The sequence below is a fragment of the Rhea pennata genome, chromosome 14 (assembly GCF_028389875.1).
Source record: "Rhea pennata isolate bPtePen1 chromosome 14, bPtePen1.pri, whole genome shotgun sequence".
Lineage (NCBI taxonomy): Eukaryota > Metazoa > Chordata > Aves > Rheiformes > Rheidae > Rhea > Rhea pennata.
The window spans coordinates 16,611,426-16,636,181 of NC_084676.1; the positions used below are offsets into that span (position 1 = coordinate 16,611,426).

General features: G+C 41.2%; 1 protein-coding gene across 3 annotated transcripts in view; it reads right to left on the minus strand.

Moving 5' to 3' along the window:
• CNOT6 (CCR4-NOT transcription complex subunit 6) overlaps nucleotides 1-13,673 on the minus strand; it is a 34,129-nt gene extending 20,456 nt beyond the window's left edge. For 2 of the 3 annotated variants that reach the window (XM_062587395.1, XM_062587393.1), the window contains exon 1: nucleotides 13,507-13,673. The gene's annotated coding sequence lies outside the window, so the exon portion shown is untranslated. Of the gene's footprint in view, nucleotides 1-11,392; nucleotides 11,768-13,297; nucleotides 13,320-13,506 lie in introns of those variants that run through there. The other variant, XM_062587394.1, reaches the window with a different exon arrangement.
• Between the last annotated feature and the right edge of the window lie 11,083 nt (nucleotides 13,674-24,756).

Below are 24,756 nucleotides of genomic sequence, written 5' to 3' on the forward strand. Positions count from 1 at the left end.
GCACAGGCAATAAGCTATAAAATGATCTATATACAATAGACAAGAGAATTAAACAACACTAGCTCAGACAGGATTTAGAAACAAACCCTCAGAAGCTTGTTTGGAGTTGGTACTGTCATACTCACCAAACCACAGCTTACAGCAGTACTAACCAAAAATACTCAATACAGAGGAAGCTATACTTGTCAAACCCACAGTTGCTCCTAGACAATCTACCATGTCTTCTAATGTTTTCCACCACAGCAATTTTTTCACATCCTTGGTCAAAATGACTACATCAGAAGAAATGCAGTACTTGTATACAAAATAAAGAGGCAATAATCACTACCAGATTAGACTATCAACCAGATTTATTTTCTGTTTATTGAATTTGCTGGAAAATGTTTATTTCACACATTACAGTTTTGAGGTGCCAAATGCTTGCCTTAATACAACAGCTGTTTTCTTCTACTAATTTACACTCCTGCACTTCCCACTCCCAGTTTTGGTCAAGAACAGATCACACAGTGAAATGAAATTCCCCTTTAAAAGCTGAATTAGGGGTAGAATGATTAGATTATGCACACCAGCTGGGTTCACCTCCTTAAAGGATGATGATACTTGAATATGTGGAATACTAGAATCATAAAATATAACAACGAAGCTGATTAAAGGAGGTAAGATTCAATTCTGACCACTAGAAAGGTAAAAACCTAACTTCTCCCCAAAGTAAGTCTAGCTAGTGTAATAATTTGTGGCAAAGTCAATCTCTTCTGAAGTTGCTACGAACAAGTAAGGTTTTCCAGAAAGACCAGTATCACACAGAAACACTGTATTTTTTCAGGAATCATTCAACCTCCTTGGTCATCAGATCTTTTCTCTTCCTGCAACTCCCTGCCTTAATAAATATGTTCCTATTTTATATTAAAAAAAATGAAGCAGGTATACTAGGGACAGAACTCTCATTGAGTACGGAAATACAAATAATCCCTAGAGCACAGTCAATCACACGCACTAATTAACAGGCTCGCTGAGCAGTGTATTTCACTCCTTGCTACTAGGAGACTATGACATACTTTTCCGGTGGGTTTTGCTAACGTGCACCGTAACACTTGCAGATTTAAGCATCTAAAGTTTTCATGCTGGCTCCTCACGACCCAGTTCATCCACGTCACTATTCTCAACCAGCATCCCGGCTCTGGCCATTTTCCCGTTTCTTGACGTTGCCCTTTGAAGTGGGCAACTCTCTGGTGTTCAGGATTAGCAAGAGGACAGAAAGCAGCAAATGCATGAGGAAGACTCCTTGCTCAAGGACTACTGGAGCAGCTACACAGGGTGGCATCCAGCCGCTCGACCGCAGACAGGCACCACTGACACCAGCCAGTCCAGAAAAGCAGGGAAATTGTCATGCCACATTTTAGTGCACCTCTATCGATCACACACAGTTCAAGACTTCTCAGGACCTGACAGCAAGGCCAAATGCGAGTTGTATTTCATAGGTCATCATAAAACTTTAGTATGGTTCCTTGAATCAAATTTCACAACTTCACACAGCATGAAATAGTTCCAGAAAACCATCAGGCTCTTTTACGAGCCATCGCTGTCTGTCATTCTTTCTCCACCCTCCTCCTCAATTCCTCAGTTTAAAACCTATTGAGTTGCCATAGCTAAAAACTTAATGCTGAGGCAAACATCTGAGAAGAAGGCCATCAGATTAAGTGTTACAGTTTTGTTAGACTAAAGCAATTTTAAGTAAGAGCCGTAAAATGGTGTTGAACAAACTTACAGCCATTAATAACTGCATCTATGATAATGTAAGCTAATGCGATGACAATTTAGGTCTCTTTTGAAAAAGGGTTTATCACCTGTTATTTTCAGTTATAATATAATATTTGTTCAGTTACATAGCCTATGGAAAGCACTACTGAAAATTAGGCTGTGATTATGTGGAATAAACTAGTTGGTAAGGGAAAAAAATCTTTATAAAGATATAGCAGAGGTGCCTAGAACACATCTCAAACTATACAAATTCAATGGAGGACGATATCTGAATATGTTTAAATGCAAACGAAATTGTTTACTGTCTTAGGTTATTAAAATTGTATTTAAATAGTTGTGAAAGCAGAACAGATTAAGAGCTTAAGAGATACATGGCTGTCCATTTCTATCCCAGGTCACTATTCTAACACAGAATTTATACTCCTTACTCTGCTGCCTAGAAGAGAAGAATTTTGATGGGTTGCCAGAAGGCCAACTCTCTTTAGCTACATTACTACCCAGACAAATGAGAAAAGCTCAGACTATTGCCTGACAAGACTTTGGAATGGTTAATGGTCTTCTAGCCTGTAGGAAGGAAGAAGGTGGAAGCTGGACTAAAAGGTATTTAATGCTCCAGGCAACTATATAAACTGCCAATAAATATTACCTCTAAAATGGAGAGGAGATCGTCAGGAAAAGCTGCTTTGAGGTCAAAAAAAAAAGAGTATGACTTTTTTTTCCTGTTCTCCTCTTCTGCCATTTTTTAGTGGTGGTGGAGAAAAGGACTTAATCAAAACAGTTTGGTAAGCAGTACTTTCAGAGTAAGTAGGGAGCTAGCTTTTTTTTAAAAACAGAAAATATTACAGCAGTTCTTTATATCTTGGAACGTTTTCTTCTATAATACAGATGAATTAACTCTATCTCAAAACTAAACATATTAGGCAACTACTGTAGGCCAAATGTGCTATCAGTTTTTAAGTGTTAGCTTCATAATAAATACATATAGATAGCAAGTTCACTATAAAAAAACACCCTCTCTAAAAACTTCAGAATTCTGTATCAGAATTTAAATTAGGAAAAAAAAATCTGAATTCCAAAGTTTCAGAGAAAACAATGAACAAGTGAGAGCATCATGGGTTAACGTCAAGATGGAATTTTAACTTTATCTGATCAACCATTCAGAAAGAACTCCGAGTTCTTACTAAGTAGCACCTACCAAGCCCAATTACAAACAGAGGAGGACCTTCAGAAATATTTCACTACGCTGAAAGATTAGAAACCTGCTTCCAAAACTTCTTGACAAATATTGATTATTTTGACTTTTGGGGAAGAGATAGCTGTATAAACTGGTGTAGATCAGAAGACAGCCAAGAAGAAGAAATGAACAAAGCAGAACCACACCACATCAAGTACAAGAGTGCTCAAACTTCTTGTTACTTTAATTAAAAACAGAGAATGAATTATACAAATCCAGATCTAACAAAGTTAAAATTTAAGTAATAAGATAATTTAAGTGCATTTTTAATTTAACTGTGAAGTACAGTATGACCTACCAAATAAATGACTTTTGTACTGCTGAAAAGTAGCAGCATGAAGAGAGCAATCTGCAGTACTTCCTATTAATTATAAACCTTTTAGCTGGCCAAAGACTTCATAAAAAAAAATATCAGATGAGAAAGTTGTTCTTTCCAAATCCTAATACTGGAAGTTCACACCAAACTATTCACTTGCGACCTTGTGCCTTTAACTTTGAAGCCATTTTCCATGGAATCCAAAATTACCTTTGAAAATGGAATCCAGTGGCTTTTCCTAAAATGTGTTTCTTAAATCAACTGGTATGTGTTGAAATTAATTTAAGATCCTCCACCATCTCCTCATCCCCCCCAGCCACTTGCACCATGGTTCTATGACAGATTAAGCAGAACCAGGCTGCTCCTGCGGCAGTTCCTTCCTCCTCAGGAACATGTATTTCCACTTCGCTCCTGACTCAGCAGTGACTCCTGCCTGACAACAAGCTGGTTAAGAGTTACACTGGCTAAAGCTATGAGGGAGAAAGGAAGAGAGGAAGAAAAAAAAGGGCGGGGGAGGAGGATTTCAGGTGGTCTAGCTTTGTGTATTTTGACGTTAATTTAAGTGTGGATTTGCAGCACAGCTGTTGACCAGATTGAAAACTCCACAACAACATTGTCTTTCTGGCCACAACTACCTGAAACCTCTTCTTGTACAGGAGGAAGCAAAATCTGGCTTCCAACTGCCATTATCCACGCATTAGTTAAATAGTAACACTGAACAAAGTCTAAAATCTTAACTGAAGTCAAAGTACACTGCTGTGTTGGTAATTTAAAGCTATAGCAGTTCTAAGAATGCACAGGTAGACGAAAATGCGGACTTGTACTTACAGGGTTAAAAAAAAACCTCTACTACCGAGCTTTATTAGAAAGTATAAAACTTACTGCTTTTAAACTCCAAGAAATGACCCTCTTTATCAGGCATGCATGACACAAGGACATCTAAAATATAGCTACTACACTTCAGGGAAAAAAACTTCACGATAATTTTAAAACATTGTGTATCAATTTTTAGTATAAAAGAAGCTTAAGAATTGCTAAGTAAGTTGTTCTTTAAAGGATGCTCATTTCTGGTCAAAGAAGTAATATTCATTCTTTAAATAAGTGCTTTTCCAAAACGGATCAAGCTTATTTTGCTTTCCTGGTCCTCTCACTGTTAGCATTTTACTTAGCACGTTACAAAGTTCTGTGGAAATTTTGTTATAGTTCAGCTTTAATAGGCAAACGAAGCAACACCACCATGCAAACAGGCACCGGCCCTGGCTGGGACGACAAGGTGCGACATTACTTCCTCCTCACAACGAGCAACGGAAGTTGAACAGGCTTGTGATAAAGCTCAGGATCTGCAGAATTTCACACGCTTGAACTGACGAGCTGAGCCAATGACTGTATTTGTCCTCAGCCTATACTCTGTATAGACAATAATTAAAATACTATCTTTAACCCTCAAAAAATAATGGGAGAAATATTCATAGACAAGATAACATTATGAAAACAGAAGCAAGCAAGTCCTCAACAGCTGAGCCTCAACTGTAGCAGAAATGAATTTTATATGCTTCAGTTTAATTCCCATTTAAGATGATTTGGGAGGACAGTAAAAAATATCATAAAACTTACACTGTACATAGTACAGAGATTTAAATGATTTTTCTATATGTCTGATAGACTGTTCCTCCATTTCTTCTAAATTTCATACCAATTTTATTTCTTGCAATGTGTTTCAAATACATTCAATTGAAACTTCACATTTTGAAAATAAATCTTAACTTATACCAACAGTTTTGGATTTCCCCTATTAGCCGTATACTCAGTAATATGAAACAGCACTCACATCCAGCTGTGAAAAATAGTTTGTGGTTATATTTCGCTACAACACGTAACTGTGCAAGTAGATAAACTAAAGTTTAGAAATGCAGGTGTAAACCATCACTTATAAGATAAAATCTAAAAGAATTAAAGCTTCTTCAAGTCAGAGGAATCCTTACTGAAGCATATCAGAACTAAAGTTATATATACTTTGATGTTAAATAAAAAGAAACTTGAAGACTTGCCTATATATTGACATAAAATCTTACATTTAATACTGTGTGAACAGCAGCATTGCTCTATTGAAACACAAAGAAAACACCAGTGTTGCAAGAAAGCATAGACTTCTTTTTCCCCTATTAGTATGCTACTCTCAGGTAAATATCAAGCCCGTTATACAAACACCTATTTATTTGTTGTATAGTGTAAACACTGCTGATATTGTTTAAAATACAGATATTGTTCCTTACACTAAGTACACAGTACTGAGAAAATAAAATTAGCAAATATGAGAGACTGGACTATTAGCTAAAGAGTAACACCCTAATTTTTTTCAGAATGTATACTCTGAATTAAAAATTTACTTTGACCTAGAGTGGGGAGGAACAGCACATTACAGCTGCTTGCACGGGCGAAACCAGAGTACGAAATGAAAGCAGCTCAAGTGTGATTCCTGAAACACTCCCCCATCCCTGGGGGATTCAACTATAACGTGTGGGGAAAAAGCCTAGATTCCTTTAACCCAATTTATATTCTAATGACAGAATAAAGTAAATAAATACTGTTGAATACCCAATAATAAATCAATGATTCACTCTTTGCCTGTTTTGGCACTCATGAAACTGTAGTATATATAAGTTATTCTACACGTTCCACAGTTCAGAGGTGGAGTCCCCTCCTCTCTCCTTTTCCCTGGTAGGACCACATTTTAGGGGCTGTTAGTATAATATAATGACTTCATCAGGGAAGTAAGCTGCTTCTTCATATTTTGAGAAGTTCTAAAACTAGAATTTCACATGACTGCCAATACAAAACCACAACTTACCCTTCCTCTTTTGCTGACTTAGATAATGTGGTTGAATGTGAATATGCATTATGGCTATGTAATGATAAATAAAAGATACTGATGAAGTCAATACATATTACCTAATGCAAATCTGCCTGAACTAGATTAATCAAATAAAAACAAGTTACCTGATTTCATGTATCAGTAAATTCTACTATGGTAAATTTAGAGGTTAACAAAAATGTTTTAATATTCTTTCCAAAATTTTGGAGTCCTACAAAGTCCTTAATCTAACTGAAGATGACTAAAACGAGACACAGTCCTTCTGAAATGGAAATATATATATATACACATATATATACATATATATATATATATATAAAATCTGCTTTAGATTGACTGGGCTATAAAAATTAGAGGATACATTTGCTGTTTTCAAATGAAGACTACATGCTTAGACAACAGACCTGCACGGCATCTTCTCGATCAAGCTCTAAGTTGCATTAAATTCAAAATCAGTCAATTTGTATTTTTTTTAAGACAACTCTATTAGATTTTAACTTCTGGACATCTTAAATTTGATTAAGGTTTGTTTGTCCTTCTCAACTACTTCATCGAAATGCAAACTCTATAGTTATGAGGTATGTGGCGGGGGTAGGGCAATTGCCATTTCCAAACCTCTGCTTCTGCCTCCTGCAGGCAGCTCAGCCACCCCTCCACTCTACCTGCCACTGTGGTCTGCTGACAGATAGGCACCTTATAGGTCATTATTTTAAAGGACAGAGGGGAATCTACCTCTGAAGCCTGGAAGGAATGGAAAAACTTGTATACCACAGTTGCACAAGTGCCAAAACAGGCAAAGAAGTAATTTTCACTTCCACATTCAGTTGCTATAAAGGCCAGTTTCGGCTCAAGAGAGAACTCTCGCATGTTCAAGGAGTACCAAAAGCACATTTTGGCATGCAGGTCCTTGTCTGCTCCGTCTTTTTGTCACATCTACAAGACAACATCATAATTTATGTCAGAACTATGATAACTCAGATTCCCGCCTCTTACCCTGCAGAACATCCGATCATTAAAAATACTGTGTCCAAATGCTCTCAGCATAACATATAGTCCAGATGACTAGAAGAGTTGTCTTAATAATTAGCAATTATACATAATTAGGCCTATAGTAAAATGCTGCTGAATACAAAACAAATACTAATGCAAAACCAAATTGCAAAGCAAAGACTGACCTTTAACTGGTATCCCTAGAAACACTTTTGCTGAAATATATTAATTAGAAGCGTACGTTAATACGAGTACTGTACAACATTCAGCATTTCCTATTTTACCATATTCTGTACTGTCAATACATTTAAAGACCAGGTTAACTAATTACATTAAGAATGTACTTACATTACATAATTATATACTGTACAAATAAGACAGAACCTAAAAGATCAGCTTTAAATTAAGGGTTAGCTTAAAACACAGCCTCAAGTTTAAAAAAATGCAAACAGGTGCCGAGACCAATGCTCAAAAGCTTCACTTACAAATATTCTCAGAAAGCCAGTGAAAATGCTCTTACACTCTGAAAACACTGATGTTATACTATCTCTAGTTCCACACATTGTGCCCAGGCCATCGTATTTGGAAGTGTAGTTATGATTATTCATAACATGAGAAAAATTAACTTTTTGTTTAGAACAGAACAAGCACTACATATTTCGTTATCTTGGTCCAATTCAAACTATAAATCATCCTGAATACTAACATTTATACTGCTAAGTTCCCTTATCATATTTGTCTTTATGCATCTACAGAATGATTTCCATGTTTTGTTGGTTTGGGGTGAAAACATGAAGTTACCACACACAGCATTATTCTGCTCTCTTACCCTTGCAATGGAACTAGCTCAGAGGGTGAGACATAACCCAACTATTTTGGGTGAAATTCACTCATTAGTTCGTTTCCAGCATTCCTGCCATAGACCTGAATTGAGAGTTTGACAAAAGATTTCAGAATCCAGCTCCAGAATACTTCTTCCTAAGTACAATTTCTAGCTATTTAAATGCTTGTAAATATTAGAGATGCTAAACTAACTGAAATTCAGCATATTACAGAACCAGTTCATACAGCTCACTCTGTAGCCATCTAGCCATATCCTCATACAAGCAGCCAGACTATTCAAAGATTGTTTTCATTTCACGTTCAACCAACAAATCTGACAATGCTGCTCCTCAACCACTCTGTTGAGCAGCAAAACCAACCTAAGGTTTTTTTTTTTTTCATATCCCCTATGTTCCACTTCATCACCTGCCTCAGTTATGTCAATGCAGCTGTTTGTGAGACAATGCTGTAAACCGGAAAACCGATATCATCCAGGTAAAACAATGCATTTTGTTGTTGTAGTTGTTTGATTTATATATATAAATCTCCAGTTGTGTCCCTGGTTGGTTTCAGGAGTATTCCCAAGACGGCTGCATTGACACTGCTTGTGTGCATGTAATGAGCAAATCGCATAGCAATTTTCCCAGTTTGGCCACTGGAAAAAAGTCTTCACACATTATTATTCTCTACTTGTGTAACAGCAGCATCAGAAAAAAACATGGGGTTATCTAGTCCATTCCCAGAAAACCAGCTACACCTAGGCCATGACTGATAATTACTGTAAAATCAGTTCTTAAGCTTCCAAGGAAGGCTCTTTCATGACCGTACTCAACAAAGCAAAGATTTAGCTTTAATTATCTTTATTATTATCTAGTTTTAATTATCCTTCACCCAGAACACTTGTTCCTAAAAGAAAATACTTGTCCCTAAAAGTACTTGTCTATTTGCAGACCAATTATGATTAGGGCAGCCTTGAAATTCCTCTCCTTGAGTCCACTGGATCTTTGCTTGACAAAGCAAAGGTCCTCTGTTGTGTAGCTACAGGTGAATGACAATTGCTGAAACTTCTTAAGAAATTATTAAAAGTACTGACGGTCAAAGTTTCACATAAAACATCTTAATACTTCTTAGTATTTAGCCATATACTCTGCAGTCTCCTTGTTCTGACAGGTGATAGAGATCAGACTGTATATACTCAAACAGAGTTTTGTTTGTTTAGTTTCAAGCCTTCTTGTCTTTGTAGGTGTCCTTTCAACGTGTTCCAAAATACATATGAAAAAAATCTGTCTGTGAACTGCAGCCAGTTCTTAAAGCATTGAGTCTGACCCCTGATCCTGCAAACTGATCTATGGGGAGGGGTGCTCTTGTGGAGCTCCACTTAAGTCAGATGAAATTGCAAGATCAGTGCTTCACTCATTACTATATATTCCAAAATATCTGAAGTAGTAAAGCTACATAGATTACTTGCAATGTGCAGTACATTAAATTATGGTATGCATTATGGTCTTCCAAATATGGCAAGATGAAGTATCCTAATGGCATGAACCATCAGATTGGTTTAGCATTTCTAGAAACCCTCAGTCTTCAAGCTGACACTGAGCTTCCCTCCGTTCCTTAACAAGGCAGCAAAGAGCTGAAGGAGGCCTTGGAGATGCTAATATTGGAAAATGGTATAAAATATTTAGAACAGGCTTAACATAGGAAGCTGCTTAACTCGCAGAGTTAAGCTTGCAAATTAGGAACACAGTCAAACTAAGATGCACAAGAGAATGACCATAATGTCAAAGCCCTGATCACCTGCATCTCAATGACAGCCTCCATAAAATAGCTAAGGGGTTTCCCAGGCTAAAACAAAACAAACAAAATCTAAACAAATCAAAAAACACTCTTCCTGCAGATCTCCTTTAAAGCATGAACTGGAATCCTAAGAGCAAGCACTTTATTTCCAAAGTAAACAACTGTGTATACATTTTCTGCTCCTTGTCCCTCCATGATTGCTTCACTAAAAAAAGCCCTCTGAGGCATTAAAAAAGGATTCATGTCGCAGTGTTACAAAAGAGAAAACCAAGTTGTTGCCAAGGTTTTTTTGTTATTGTTGTTGTTTAAATGAGCACCATCTTGTAAGTGTTATTAATGCTCAAAAGTGCATGTTAAGCATTTAAACAGCTTTTTTTTAAGGGACCTGCCTAAGCATTTGTCAACTCTACAATGTTTTAACTGCAGAAATCTCTCAATGTAGGAACTGTAAATGCAGGTACCTAATTTTATGCCAAGTTTTCCTGTTAAGTGGACTTCTACAATCTATTATCAATGTGGGAACGTAAGTTATGTGACTTAATACAATGCTAATAATCTTGCAAGATATTGTACAATAATCACACTTCCAAGTGAGCAGCACCAATATTGAAAAGGAAATACAAAACAGATTAAACCCTAAGGTGAGTCAGTTCAAGTATTTAAATATAAAACTTTTAAAATCACAAAGTATTTTTGGTGTCAAAATGCTTAACTAACATTACTGAATCCAGTCTAAAGACCCCTTCATGCTTTAAGATCTCAATACAGAGATTAAAAAAAAATAGATACATTGTATGCCACAGAGTAAGTTCAACTCTCTCATATAACTAGGACTGAAAACTAAAAGTAGAGCCTACAGAGATTATTCTTTCGGGGTTTTAAGGTCTGTGTTACTTTTCCAACTCATTTGTAATGATCACCTTTGGGCACTATATATTTCTTCTAGCAAAAAAATTACAAGGCTAATTCCTGTTAAATATGCATCTAAAGATTGAAAGTAGCTTTCATTCCCCCCAAAAATGGTCTGTGCATAACCTTCACTTAAATCGGTCCCCTTTGGTCCAGGCATGTTATGGTACAAATCACATATATACACATATATAGCCAAAATCACATGACAAAACAAGAGAACGATTTTATATTTCAATAGTCTGCTGGCAAACAGTAGAAGCAGTCCTACAGCTTCTGCAGCAAGGGCTGCCGGTTGTAGCAGGTGCTGTACAACCAAACAAGGAATTCAGGTTCACCACCTGGCCTCTTAGGCATGGTGATAAGCCAAATAATAAGACATACTGTGCTACAAATAAGAATATTTAGCATTTTGGTGCTAGTAACAAATTATAGCCTGTTTTTATTTACACTGCCACACTTTATGAAATGGATGCTTTTGTCATTGAGTTGGGAAATAGTTTTTAGTTCATTCACTCTTGGGAGCATTCTACCCCATTTCATGGGCAGCATTTCCCATCATGAACATTGTACTTGTTTAGAAGAATAAGCCCTCCTAATATCTAGAACAGTTCTATGGGTACCACATTATTCAGCTGTGACCCTTTCTAACATGTTTTTAAGTCTTTATACATAAAACGTCAAAAGTATTTACCTGCCCATGCAGTATTACAGTCTCATCTATCTTTATATTTCAGTTCTTCCTCTAAAATTCAGGCAAAGCAAACAGCCTTAACACATCAAGACCGTACTCAGAGTTCAACTTCAATATGCAAACAGAAAAGAGATGCATGGTAGTATCCTTTTTATAAACGGACTGATCCAAGCGATTCAGGTGCAAAGTGAATAAAGAGTTAATCCAAATGCAAAGGGCTCCATTTCAGTAATAGCATGAATAAACCCTCACAGAAGGCTTCATTGCTAGCAGCAAACTCCTCAGAGTCCAGATGAACCAGCAGGAAGAACAGAGGGTGGATAATCCTGTAAAATTACCCCAGTGGAAATGTTGATAAATTCCCAATTACGAGACCTGCTCTAGAACGGAGAAAAAAAATGCAAGATACAATTCAATTACCAGTCAACACTTGCATATCTTCATATTTAAGCCAAATAAAAACCACAGGTATTTCTTAATCCTTTAAATTTTGAATTACAGTTACCAATCACGGCAAAATCTAGATTGAGAAAACAACTCCCCCAAAAAGAATCAAAGAACCAAACCCCAGAAAACCTGCTAGCCACACAGCAAATGCCTGCCTACGCAATTATTTTTTCAGTAATGCAATTTTTCATGCATCTGCAGAAATGCAGATGTTATTAGAAAATACAGGCCTGCTTTACTATGTTTGTTCTGAATATATATAATTTTTTATATATTGCAAAAAGCAAAGGAAGCTCTGTACGCATTTTTAAAATCGGTGGAAAAGTTGCTGATGAAACGTGTTGATCATACAGAGGTATAAAAACGGGCTTCAGACTTTTTTTTAAGAAAAAAAAAAAGAAGAAAAAAAAAGAAAAAAACTTCTGAAGAAGTTCGGTACGAGGAAAGCCCCGGCGGACCGACCTCCGCCAGCGCCTATCGCGTTTCTTCACACCCCGCGAGCGCACGCAGCGCGGAAAGCCTCCCGCTCCGCTCCGCGGGCAGGTGCACGGGCACTAACGCTCGCAATGCGCCCCCCCCCCCCGCTAATTAGCTCAATTAAAGCACGTCGGCCCCTCCCGGAGCGCGCAGCCCCCCTCCCCCCGTCCCAATTCCCCTCTGTTTACCCCTGCATGCGTGTGCGGCCCGGCCTCACGTGGCCGCGCAGGTCCCGCCTCCCGCCTGCCCGCATTGGCCGGCCGCGCCGTCCGTCACGCCTCCCCCCCGCCCTCCTCCCCCCAGCCGAGCGCTGGCAGGGCCGCTCCGGCCTCCGCGCCGCCAGCTAGGCCGCTGCTCCCCGCCGGAGCCGAGCCGCGGGCGGCCAGGCGCAGCGCAGCGCAGCGCTCCGGCGGGGCCGCGCCGCTGGCGCTTAACGCGATTCGCCCCTCTCAGGAAGTGGGAAACTGCGCTCCGAGTGCGGGCGGACGAGTGTCAGATTGATGTCATTTCCCACCCCCCCCCCGTCTTTGTCTAATTATTTTAAACTCAGCTGCACAGTTTCTTTAAAAAACAAAACAAAACAAAACAAAGCACTTCGGGCTTCCAGACGTCACTAGACTAATTGCTCTTAATTGCCTCCCCCACGCAAAGAAGGCCGGCGGCCTCCCCGCCTCGCCTGCGCGCTCCGCCGCCGCGCCGCTGTGTTTACCTGCCTGCGCCCGCCGGCGGGACACCCCGGCCCGCGGCCGCCCCCCCGCGCCCGGCGGCGGCGGCCTCCAGCGCCGCCCGCGGCCGCGCCCCCCTCTCCCCTCCCCGCCGCGAGGGGCCTGCGCGGCCCGCACCGCTGACACCCCCCCCCTCACCGACCGGGCAGCGCCACCCCGGCCCGGGGGTGGCCCTTGTGTGCTCTCCCCCCCCACACACAACTAACTCCCACCGCCTCCAAACTCTGAGGGGATCCAGCCCCCCCGCCGGCCCTACCTCCGCCCCCGGCGGCCCCCGCCGGGCAGCGCTCCCCGCTCGCCATAATAACGCTCCTCCCTCCCCAGCGCGGTGGTTCTCCCCCCCCCAGCCCCGGCCGAGCACTAATACCGCTCCCCGCCCCCTCCCCAGCACGGCGCCCCCCGGAGCAGGAGCCCCCCGCGGGGCGAGGCGAGGCGGGGCGGGGCGGGCGCCGCGGCGGCCCCTACCTGTGGCTGCAGCATCCCCGTCCCCCCGCCGCCCTCTCTCCGCCGCCTGCCTGGCTCTTTGTTCGCTGCCGCGGGCCGGACGGGAGCGCAGCCCCCCCACGCCTCCTCCTCACACTCATTGAAAGCAAACAAGCATCATGGCGGTGGTGCTGGCGGTGGCGGCGATGATGGTGGTGGCGGCGGCGGGCCGGCCCTGCCTCCTCCGGCCCTGCCTCCCTCCGCCCCGCCCGCCGCCGCCGCCCACGCCCCGCGCCATTACCGGCCCCGCCGCCGCCGCCGCGCTGGGCCCGGGCTGCCGCGGCGGAGCCGGGGCTCGGCGGCCGGGGCGGGGGAGGGCGTCGGGGCTGGTAGCCCGGGGCCTGGCGGGGAGCCGGCGGGCTCGGAAGTGGAGGAGGGGGGAGACAGCGCCGGGGGTGCTGGTGGCTGGCTCTGGGCAGCGGTTTGGGGGAGATCCGGGCAGAAACGGGGGTGTGCGGGAAGCGATTTTTTGAGGCTGCTGTGGGGAGCTGCCCAGGGCAGCGGTGCCTTCAGCTGGGCCTGCGCCAGGCGCCAGAGAAACTGCGGGACGCAGAGGGCAGGAGAGGAACGTTTCATCTATATTCCAAATATTAAGCGAGCAATATGTCAGTATGTATCAGTGAAACAGCTTCTAGTGCAAGTCCAGGAAGCTTAATTAAAATAACTTACTTTAGCAACTTTAAATTTTCCTGTGTAGATAAAAATCGATAAGAACCCAAACTTGCAGTAAACATGCCCAGACAAAATGCAGATAGTGTGTCAAATGCCTTTTATGAAGGGAGATGTCTTTTATATGTGAATATCTTTAATAACAGAACAGTGCCCCAGATCCTTTGCTGCTGACATTTGTGTGAACGATGTTTACAGTAAAACAGCAACCAGAATTGCTGTCAGCACCTTGTGTGAAACATGGGTTAGGTCTCCCATTGGTTTCTTATTTGAACCAATTAAAGATTGTATACCAAGAGATTTGGGGGAAGAAAAGGTCATTGTTGTTAAGTGTTGTTACAGCCATCACCGTGCCATAGGATTCTACAGCAAGACAAGAGATGCTAGAGTAAGAGATGTGGGGAACAGAGAATCAACGCAGTAGCATTGGCCAGAACTGTAAATAATGGTCTCAAAATGGAGTGTTTCCTGTGATTATCATAAAGTTAAAATGTCTAAATGATGCCATCACACAAAATTGCTCATGCATTTGCTATGCATCACCTACTTAAGAGGAATAATAAGCAAAAACTGTTATTACAGAAATACAACCTTTTTCTGAAATGGCAAATCTAAAAGAAGTGAAGCCCCACCTGTTTAGGTATAACTGGGTATGTAAATGAAAACAAATAGCACTTACACAGGGCATTCTCCTAAAATAATTTAAAAATAGGGACTGTACCTCATCTTGCTCCTGAGGGACACCAATAACCAGCGAAAGAAGCACTTGGCAAAGAGTGAGCCCATGTTGTGTACCAGGCCTGGTGATAAAACAAATGCAGTTGAAAAGTTTACCCCTTGGCACTTCAAATAATTATACTATACTTCAGATTTCTGCTCAACCTATTCAGATCGCACATCTGAAATGTTCTCAGATGCCAAAGTATCTCCATGCTGCATGATGCAGTAGGGTTTCCAAGACATCTGAGCTGTCCCCGTTACTGGATGCAGTACCTACTCTGGCAGAAGCGCTGGGTCTGCTTCCAGGGCTGAAGCTGGCTCCTGTAGAGCTGACCATCACTTAGAGCTAGCTCAAGGAGCTCTGCATGTCATTCTCTTGCACTGTATATGTTTTATTTCTGATAACCAGCTGTCCCACACATTCTTCAGTTAATACTTTCTAGGTCAGATATGGCCTCTATTGACTGTATCATTTTGCCTAGAGCTAATTCCCTAAAAGCAGTAATAAAGTCTTTGAATGCATTGCGTGATTTTCCAGGAATTGCCTCTCAACAAAGAAAACTCAGCTGATCCTAAGTCTTTCAAAAACATTTGCAGGGAAAATTCATTCCTTAGGGATAGGTACTGGGGTAATATTACAATAGACTTGGAAAGGTCTACTGGCAAGGGCCTTCATGGTTGCAAATGGAGACTAAATGGCAGAAAATACTAGTAATTCTCAAATAATTGAGATAAGCAAAAAGAGCATTAGAGAAAATAATTTAAGAGCACTTACAAAATAATTCTATATTATTGTCCTTTATATGAACTAACAGGTGTTCACAGCAATTTGGCAAATTAACTTTCTGATAACTATAGGTTATTTATAAAAAAGCAATATTTGAAAAGCCTACAGTTACTGCCTTTTATGTCAATAAGTTTTGTTTGAACAGTCAGTTTGATTATGTGGTTTGAAAAAACAGAATGAAGCAAAAACATGTATGTGTTTTTTTTAGAAACTGTTATGCTACACTGAATTTCTTGTGCAAAAGCACTGTTGCTCATCTGTGCATACAATTAACTTTTGCTTCATGTAAGTGTCATCAGAACTGTAACCAGGCAAACACTGGAGCAGATGGCTAGTGCCAGTATTAATGTTTCTGGTCTGAGTGCTTAATGAGATCTGAGAGTGTAATATGAGCCCCTTTCATTTTGTCTGTCTCGCATGGCAGATATACTTTGTGCAAGTGCTCTTGTTGCTCAAGGTCACAGATTCATCAATCAAAAGAGAGCCATTCCCATTAATCTTTTACCTGCCCGTGAGAATTTCCACACATCTCAAGAGCCTTAGTGTCACCTGCAGTGCACTTGTCCTGAGCTTAGGCCAATGCTGTTGTTAAAGCCAGTTGAATGCAGAAAAAATTCAATTTTAAATTCTCTGAATTTAGGTTTCCCTTCTTAATTGAACTAATAAAAAGCATATGTTTTTGTGTTGTGGAATCAGCATTTTCAGGTGGGCCATTTTTGGCCAAGCCTCGCTGGTGACACACAAGCAAGTGTCCCACCAAACAAATGTCCTTCAATTTTTCTGATTTTACACCTGGAGCTAGAGGTATTTACTGTGACTAGACTAGCTTAAAAAAAACTATTAGCAGCCCATTCTCTCTGTCATCTTCCCTCCTCATGCATTTATCTAAGGTAGGAGCTGGGGAGCGTGGGTGGGAGGGGGTGAGGAAGGTTATTTTGTCCACATTGCAAATAATTACAGTTGTTTTGAGAACCTGTCCCCTCTGTGCATTGACAGAGGGATGTGAAACTTGTGGAAGAGAATTGCCTTTGTGGCAGAGTTACGGTACTTTTTGCTTTTTCCCTTGTTACAATTGTTTGAAATATCCATATGCAATAAAGACTTCCTTGACTTCTAAATTCTTTGAAGTAAAAGACAGACTCCTTCATCCTTCATGACTCATGTGATGAGTGAACGGAGGAGGTATCTCCCCATCCTGAAACAGAGCAAGCACAGAGTTGTCCTGGCTTGGGAAAGCTCTTACGGTTTCATTTATGGAAGGGGAGAACAAGCAGCTTTTCCGTGCTTCCTGCTCTCCCACTTTTTGTGCCCAGGAAATGTAAAGGCAGAGGAGCAATGTAACTGTGATGTACGAGGATGAGAATGGGGCAGAGAAGAAGGAGAGCAGAATTGCAGCAAAGCGGGGGAGATGATGAGGAGAAAGGAAGGGAGTGAATGAGAGCAGGAGAGGGATCCAGGCAGAGGGCAGAGCTCACTTAAAGCCGCATCTTCTACATTTGCGGTATATCCATGTAGAGAGACCAAGATCTGACTTGCAGAAAAGCTTCCGAGGCGGTGGAATCACTGCTCTGAACATGGGACATTGCTGTAGTGGCAAACACTGAAAAATTAGGTCTTGGGGCACTCAGATTGGACATCTGAAATCGCTGTATGCCTCATGATTTCAGCCTCTAGTTTTATGGCCTGTTCTCTATTTATCAAGTGAACATAAAAGCATCTTCTGTCGCAGCTGGATAGTAAAGATAAATCTTTGATGTTTATTGAGCTTTAAAACTCTAGTGAAAGCCCCATACAAAAAGCATTGAGGAGATTAATATCCCTGGCTTCCTCTGGATGGAATAGAGTGAGGCAGCTTCCAGAAGACTTGGATGTGAAAAGATAATTGAAAACTTCTCTTACACATATTCACAATAGAGATGAATTAAAGAATTTTAATCCTGGTTGCCACAATTTGTAGGTATTTAGCTTTGCAACCCTAAAGCATTACTTTACCAATACCAAAGCATTACTTTATCTTGTATTTATACAAAAGTTGCCTAAATACTTAACATGAAATTGAACATGTTGAAAAACTTACAGCTATTTCTTTCTCGAAATACCTACTTTTAATATGAAGACTTCCATAATGGGAAAATTCCATAACACCTTTTTGTCAGTTAGGGATACTAATGCTGAACTCTACCAGCACACAAGATATTTGTATGCTGTGTTTAAATGACAGTTATAATTACTTAGATATTTGATTCATTATTAGGTCTATAACATTTTAAAATGCATGTTATATTTTATTCTCTTCCTTAAACTTGCAAGACTAGAGGGAACATTTAGTCATTAATATTATCTAGTGTGTCCTTTTGGGCTACACTGTAGTAGTAAAGCAACATATCTAAAAATCCCATGATTCTTACTCATCCCAGTCAACTATTAACAGCTGAACACAATTATGAAGCTGACTTGGAAATATTAACCATACTATTGCTTTCTTGATTATCATCTTTTACCTACAGATTGATTCTCACTGATTTTTGTCTCTAAGATCCCCTCTCCACCTCTTGGTTAATTTTCTCCTAGCAGATGACCCTCTTCTCATACTGAAAGTAAGATAATGGTATGAAAGAAAAAGTGAAAGGCCAGAACTGCGTGTGTTCATTACACAAGGAGAAGTCCCAGTCGTGTTCAGAGCACCACAAAGAGAGAAAAATAATCTTTGCTTTTCAGGGCAAGAGCTTTTATGTATGTGAGTTCAGTGAGTGAATAGTAAAAATTGGGATGAAATATTTGAATGACCAGTTATGGTGTCACAACTGAGAAGTTAAATGCCAAATAATGGCATTATTGATGCAAGACGGAAGGATTCTCATGAGTGAAGCCAGCTGCTCAAACTATCAGTCCACCTTTTTGGCCCTTTCTACCATATTCTCCTGTCTTTTTATCTGTATTTGTTTTTGTTTTTTTCCTTCTCCTGTCAGCTTCTTATTTTTCATCTTTATTCATTGTTGCCTTGTCCCCTTTTCTCTAGCAAGAGAAACATATTTACTCGCAGGCTGATCCCATCTGTGCTCCTGCACTGCGGAGCTTCCCCCTGCAGTGGCACTGCACGTCTGCTTTAGTTTCCTTCCACTGAGAGGAAGGTCCATCGTGCAGAAGTGCCAAGACTTCAAACTGCTTCACAGACCGGCAGGGTACCTTCCCTGGGGCAGGGTTTCAGAAGATGAGGGAGCGCAGCTTTTCCTGTGTAAAAAGGCACAGTGACAACAATAATCCAGTGCTCTTGCTCCCTGCCCTTGACAAGTCACTGAAATGGAAAACTTCTAAACTTCTAACCAAAATGGGCTCGGCACACTTGTGCTGTTTCTTATTGATAAGTCAGAATACTGGGGGGACTGTAATTCAAATATACTTAAGCTGTTTCTGCTGCAGTCTCATACCTTGCAAAGTAAGTAGGATCAGGACTCAAGAGATAATAAAGGAAGCTTATCCTGGAGGAAATTACAGTGAATTAAAAAGTGATGTTTTTTCTCTTAATAAAGATTGAACTAATACTTCAGTGTGACACTATGGAACTTTTCAGCTTATAAAGGTACTGTCTTTCAGTAAATATATATGTTAATCCAGCTGTCACGCATAAATTCTCATTCAGAGTCTGATCTAATTCCCATTGATGTAGAGATGGGCTCTATCTACTTAAATTTCTCCGTGCAGTTTCATGGCTTTCCACTATCTTCATCTGTTGTATCGCATTACTGAGTGTGGGTAGAGTTGCCACATTCCACCCATGGCACAACTGTTTCGGTGGCAAGTGAAGTGATACGTGCATATGGTATATGCAGTCTGTACATAAACCGTATGCTTTTAGACAGCTACCTATCTATGCAATCAGAGGAAGTTATAGAGGCTTTCTGAATATAAAGTCCATTTGCTATATTATTAGAAGACTTTGCAAACTTCATTTATCATTAGCATGACTAAATTTTTTGATATTTCAGATACAGAATGAGTGATATTTTCTGTTAACTCTTTATAAATTAACTCAATTACTTTGAATAACAAAAAAATCCATTTTCATGAGTTTTTTAAAATCATTCTCCATAATTTCCTTATATCTTGCACCAAACTTTAGGTACAAGTTGTACTTACATAGAAGTAAATGGTTTCATACAATTTCCATTCTGCAGTAATACATCATCTTCCTTTTGCTACCTGTTACACAGCTCCGAGACGTTCAATTTTCCTCATAGCTGAATGTTTTGTATAGTAGGTCATCATGTAAGGAGTTTTGGCTAAGAACAACCTCTAGTGGGAAAAAAAATCACAGAATTTATAAAGTACACTTTAATCACGGAAATGGCATAGGCACTAATAATTTTTTTTCATTGGTAGTTACAAAAAAAATACAAGATGACTGAATAACTAGCTAGTACTTAAACTTGGGTGTTTGTATATGATCTTTTTCTCTCTTCTGAATCAATAAAATGTCCTTAGGATACCTGATTAAGAGTGAGGGGGACAACATAGTTTTGGGTGAAACACATTTCATGGGTGGGATAATTAAATATTAAAACTCCAGAACTTGCACTTCTCTTCAAGATGCATGTTAAATCATCTCTCTGCTGTACAGATGGATCTGTTACTCAGGGATACTCAGGGGTTGGATTCATCTGAAAAAAAGCAGGTGTATTTTGTACACATCTATATCTGAGCTGGTGGCCATAGGTTCCTTTTACAGTCCACGGAGTTCAAAGCACTGTTTACTTCCTCCTAAAACAGACATCTGACCAGGGTCGGACGAGTCGCAATCCTGACACTGCTTCTTTCTCCACGTTGTTAAGAAGAGAGACGACTTCGCTGAGAATCTCAACACTGCACATGCCTAAAACCAGCTGAGATGAATTCCAGCCGCAGAGACCGCTGCTGGCTTTCCCATTCCCTGCTTCTGGGAAGTCGACCTTCCCATCCTTGTTATGGTGATTGCTTTCTCCCTTCTCCTTCTTTGCTCTGGTTCTGTGAGGTACCCTGAAATCTCTTATATTTTTGCTGAGTGCCTTGTGCATCTTCTTTGAATCGCAGCCACTGCAAAAGATTTGATAGCACACATTGGAACTGCAAGGCTGAAACCACAAAGGTTTGTTTCCAAGCCCTGGGAGACTTCCGGAAGCTGAGCAAAAGCTGGATATTCACTGCTGCAAAAGGAGACCAGTAGGTCGGTTTCTGTAGCCATGCTTTCTGAAAGGCTGCCCAACTAAACTATGTGTGCTCAGAAAAGGATTAAAATAATTGCTTGCTTCTGAGGTGATCACTGCAGGTGACAGGAAGAAATGATGTCTGACATTTACAGCTTGCCTTGGTTTGGTGCATTAAGGTTTTTCCACCCCTTCCAAAATATTAGGCACTTCCAATAAACGCCTCCAGAAAGGGCAAAATGCCAGGCTGAGTGAGGCACCAATCTAATCTGCTGTTGTTTCCTTTGTGTCCAGAACTGTTGGACTGCGAGATTAGAAAAAGGACAAAAAGTTGTAGGGAAAACAATCCAAAGTGCCTGAGCCTAATGCAGGCTAAATCGTGTTTCCCGAACTGTGTCTTTCGGTATAAAGCCTGCTCCTGAGGAACTGGCAAATGCTCAGCTAGCGCAACATGGAGACAACTGGCAGAGTGAGTCATGTTCGCATGTGACTGCTGAACGCGACAGCTTGCGAGTAGCGAGGAGGAAGAGTTCACGCTAAGGGAATGAACCAAACCAGCACCCGCTCACCGGGCTAAGCCTGCGGATAGGTGTGGCAAGCCACGGGGTCTACTTGCCATCGAGGTTTTGAAAAAATGGGCTTACAGCACGTCGTTGTCTTTCTTTCCTCATTTTTATTTTGTCTTAGATTGCCTCTTTCTTGTCTTTATGGTAAAGAGAAAATAGGAGAAGACCTTTGAAACATTTGTAAACCCTGGGTTACCATTATTGCCCTTTTTGCTTTCCTCTGAGCTCCTTTTGCCTTCTTTATGCTCATGCTGGGTTGGCCTTTTTGTTCCTGCTCCAGCACATTGGCTAAACAGAGGAAAAACTTCAGAAAAAAACCGAGGCAAACATGCTCATAGGACTGATCACTTCAAACAAATGTGATGGAAGTTTGCTTTCAATACAAACTGGGAACAGGCCTGGGGAGACCAGAGAGGTTGCTGATGAGATTCTGTGCTGCAATCGAGCCTTCTGTTGCAACCGATCAAAACACTGAATCTGAGTAATTAAATATAGCCACACTGTATTTTCATACATGTTCTTAGAAAAGATAATATCTTTCCCAGTTTCTTGTTTGAAAATATTCCACATGTGAGCTTTGCGAGGACAACCGAATGCGTAGGTTGTTCGAGAAAAATTTGTACCATCTCTGCCCTGAGTTAGTATTTGAAGTTTCCTGCTTTGGCTACATAATGTTTTGACTACATAATGCTGTAGGAGAGGGACTAGCTGATTCACCTTCTATAAAATAGTGTGCTTGAATAAGGAGTTGTAGAGGTGTTCCATGGGGGTTGGGTGAAAAGCTCTGTGGACTAGTAGCACCAGTAGCATATTGCAAATGAAACAGATGTAGAGTCTTTGAGATGTGTCCTTTTACGTGTAGGACCCTTGCATGTATAAAAGCCTGTGCACTGGCTGAGAAGGATAAAGGTAGATTTTTGATCTATTCAGAAGGTCTTCCCATTCTTTTTCCCCTGTAATGTCTTACTTCTAGTTATGGGTTCAGGACATACGTTATTCTAGTTGCAACGACTGGAAGCAGATCTTTTTCTCTCTTTTAATTACCTATTTGTCAGATTTGGGGAGGATAACGATTCCTCGGAGTCCTTCGTCTGCAGTGAATACTAAGTATCTAGACTGAGCCCCGTGGCCTCCATATTGTTTTACATATAATTGTGGCTATTATGTTAATACAGGAAGGGCCAGGACCTTCGCTGCCTAGTGTGCGGGGCACACTGTGTGTGCTCACCACTGCAACAGGAAAGGATCAAGTACATTCCTCCTGTTGTGAGCACCAGGCCCCATTATCCTTGTCAACCTCATGGGATTTATTTTTTCTGTTCTCAGTTGCTGGTTTGGAGTTGATGGACTGGTGGAAATATGTGGAAGCTAAGTGGCCTGTATGGCTGTTTATTTCTTTAAATACTTATTTACTCAGTGTATCTTTTGCTGTCGTTTGCCATAACAGTGTGTGACGGTGGCTGCCCGTCATGCAGGTCTGTGTCGTGGCCATTGCCTCCACCTCAGCAGGTCCACGTGCATTGGGTCCAAGGTGTCTGAGAAGCTGTTTCAAACAAGGACCCCTCTGAGCTTTCCTTTTAGCCTCGTCTCTTCTTTCTCTCCTTAGTGTTGTTCCTCATAGAACATATTTTCAAATTTAAAAAACCTCCAACTTTGTCTTCTGACTGTTGCTATCTCCTGATTTTTGCTAGTGTTCCTGCACAGATTCAACCCCCTCTCGTTGTGCTGGGGCAGGAGGGGGACTTTGTTGTGGAGAGCCGTACTCTTCACACGCTGTGGCCTGGGCCCCGCGGAAGCTCTGGCTGGCTCTGGAGCCCACGCTGGCTGGCGTAGGGACTTGCTAGGAGCAGGGCTGAGGCGGCTGCTCTTGCAAATCACGGACAGCAGGTGGTAGCACATGTTCATTCATTGCTTTCTTTTATTTATTTTAAAGAATTAGGCTTTGCAAAGCTTCATCTTACTTTAGAAAATGAGGAAGAGGTAGATCTTGCTTCCAGAGAGGATGAGTACCCAGCTTGCTCCCAAGTTCTTCTTTTTTCCCAGAAAAACTAAAGCCCTCCCTCTGCCCCCTCTGACATTTCCACCATCACCAGTCCATAGCGGTGTTCCTGAAAGGGCGAGTCTTGGCTTGGATGTGCAATATCCTAAAGGATGAATTTTTGCTGTGAGAGCATGCAGGTGGTGCTGCATGCACGGTGCGCACTGGCTGAGCAAAGGCGGTGAGCTGCGATGGCAGGGCTGTCCAGGCCTGTGCGGGAAAGCTGCATTAAATTGGTTGCATCAGCTAGTCATTCTGCTGAGCAGAAATAATCTTGTCCAGCCCCAGAGGACCCTGAGCACCAGGCACAGCCAGAGCTGGGACACAGCCAGAGTAGGGTTTAACCAGGAAGGAACTGGCCAGTTGGTTACATCTCCCTCCAGCTGGCACATAAATCAGACACAGCTCTCTTCCCTGCAGAAGATCAACAGGAGCAATGTAGACTATTTTTGACATGTATGCCTGTAAATTTTGCAATAAGGTGGTGCTTTGTTTTGGCCTTGTGAAAAAGGCTGCACTGGAATGGAGAAAGATGCATACGTGGTTTTGCAGCATTCAGCTCAAATAATGCTTATGTCAATTATATATTAATCCCATAATTTATTTAGTACAGACACTTTGTTTACTGCTGGCTTTGGAAATATTTTAGCTCAATAAGGCTGCATACTTGGATTTTTTTAATAACCAGAACTGCATAATTGACTTAAGTGTCCTGACATTCTCCTGGATCTCAGATCCTGAAAAGCATTGCTTCAATGAAATGTTCTTAAATGAAATTAAGGCAACCTAATCTCAGGTTTTCCACTTGTCTGGGTTTATAATTGCTTTTATACTGCCCTCAAAGATGCTTAAATCTGGACAACAACATCAGCAATTTGGCCACTGTAAGATCTTTTCTAGTCAGACAGGCGCCAGAACATAGCTGAAGTATCCTAGAAGTCTTAGCCCTCCTCTGTGATACATATCTTCAAGTGTAGCTGGTTACATGAAAATATTATGTATCTCATCTATTATATTTATATATGTTTATTTATAATTTCAACAGCAGAATTGCCATTCATGCTACAGGAAAGGGATGCTCTCCAAAAAATATAGGACCTGGCTTGGCTCTGCTTACTCTGAATCCTGTAAGGTCTATGCAGGATTGCACCAGAAGCCTACGGTAATTAAACTGCATTTGAGGTTTTCTCTCTGGATTCTGGCAAGCCAGAACTACTCTTCGGCAGCAGTGTGCTGGGATCTACTTCTTAAGTGGCGGAGAAGGAGGCTTGG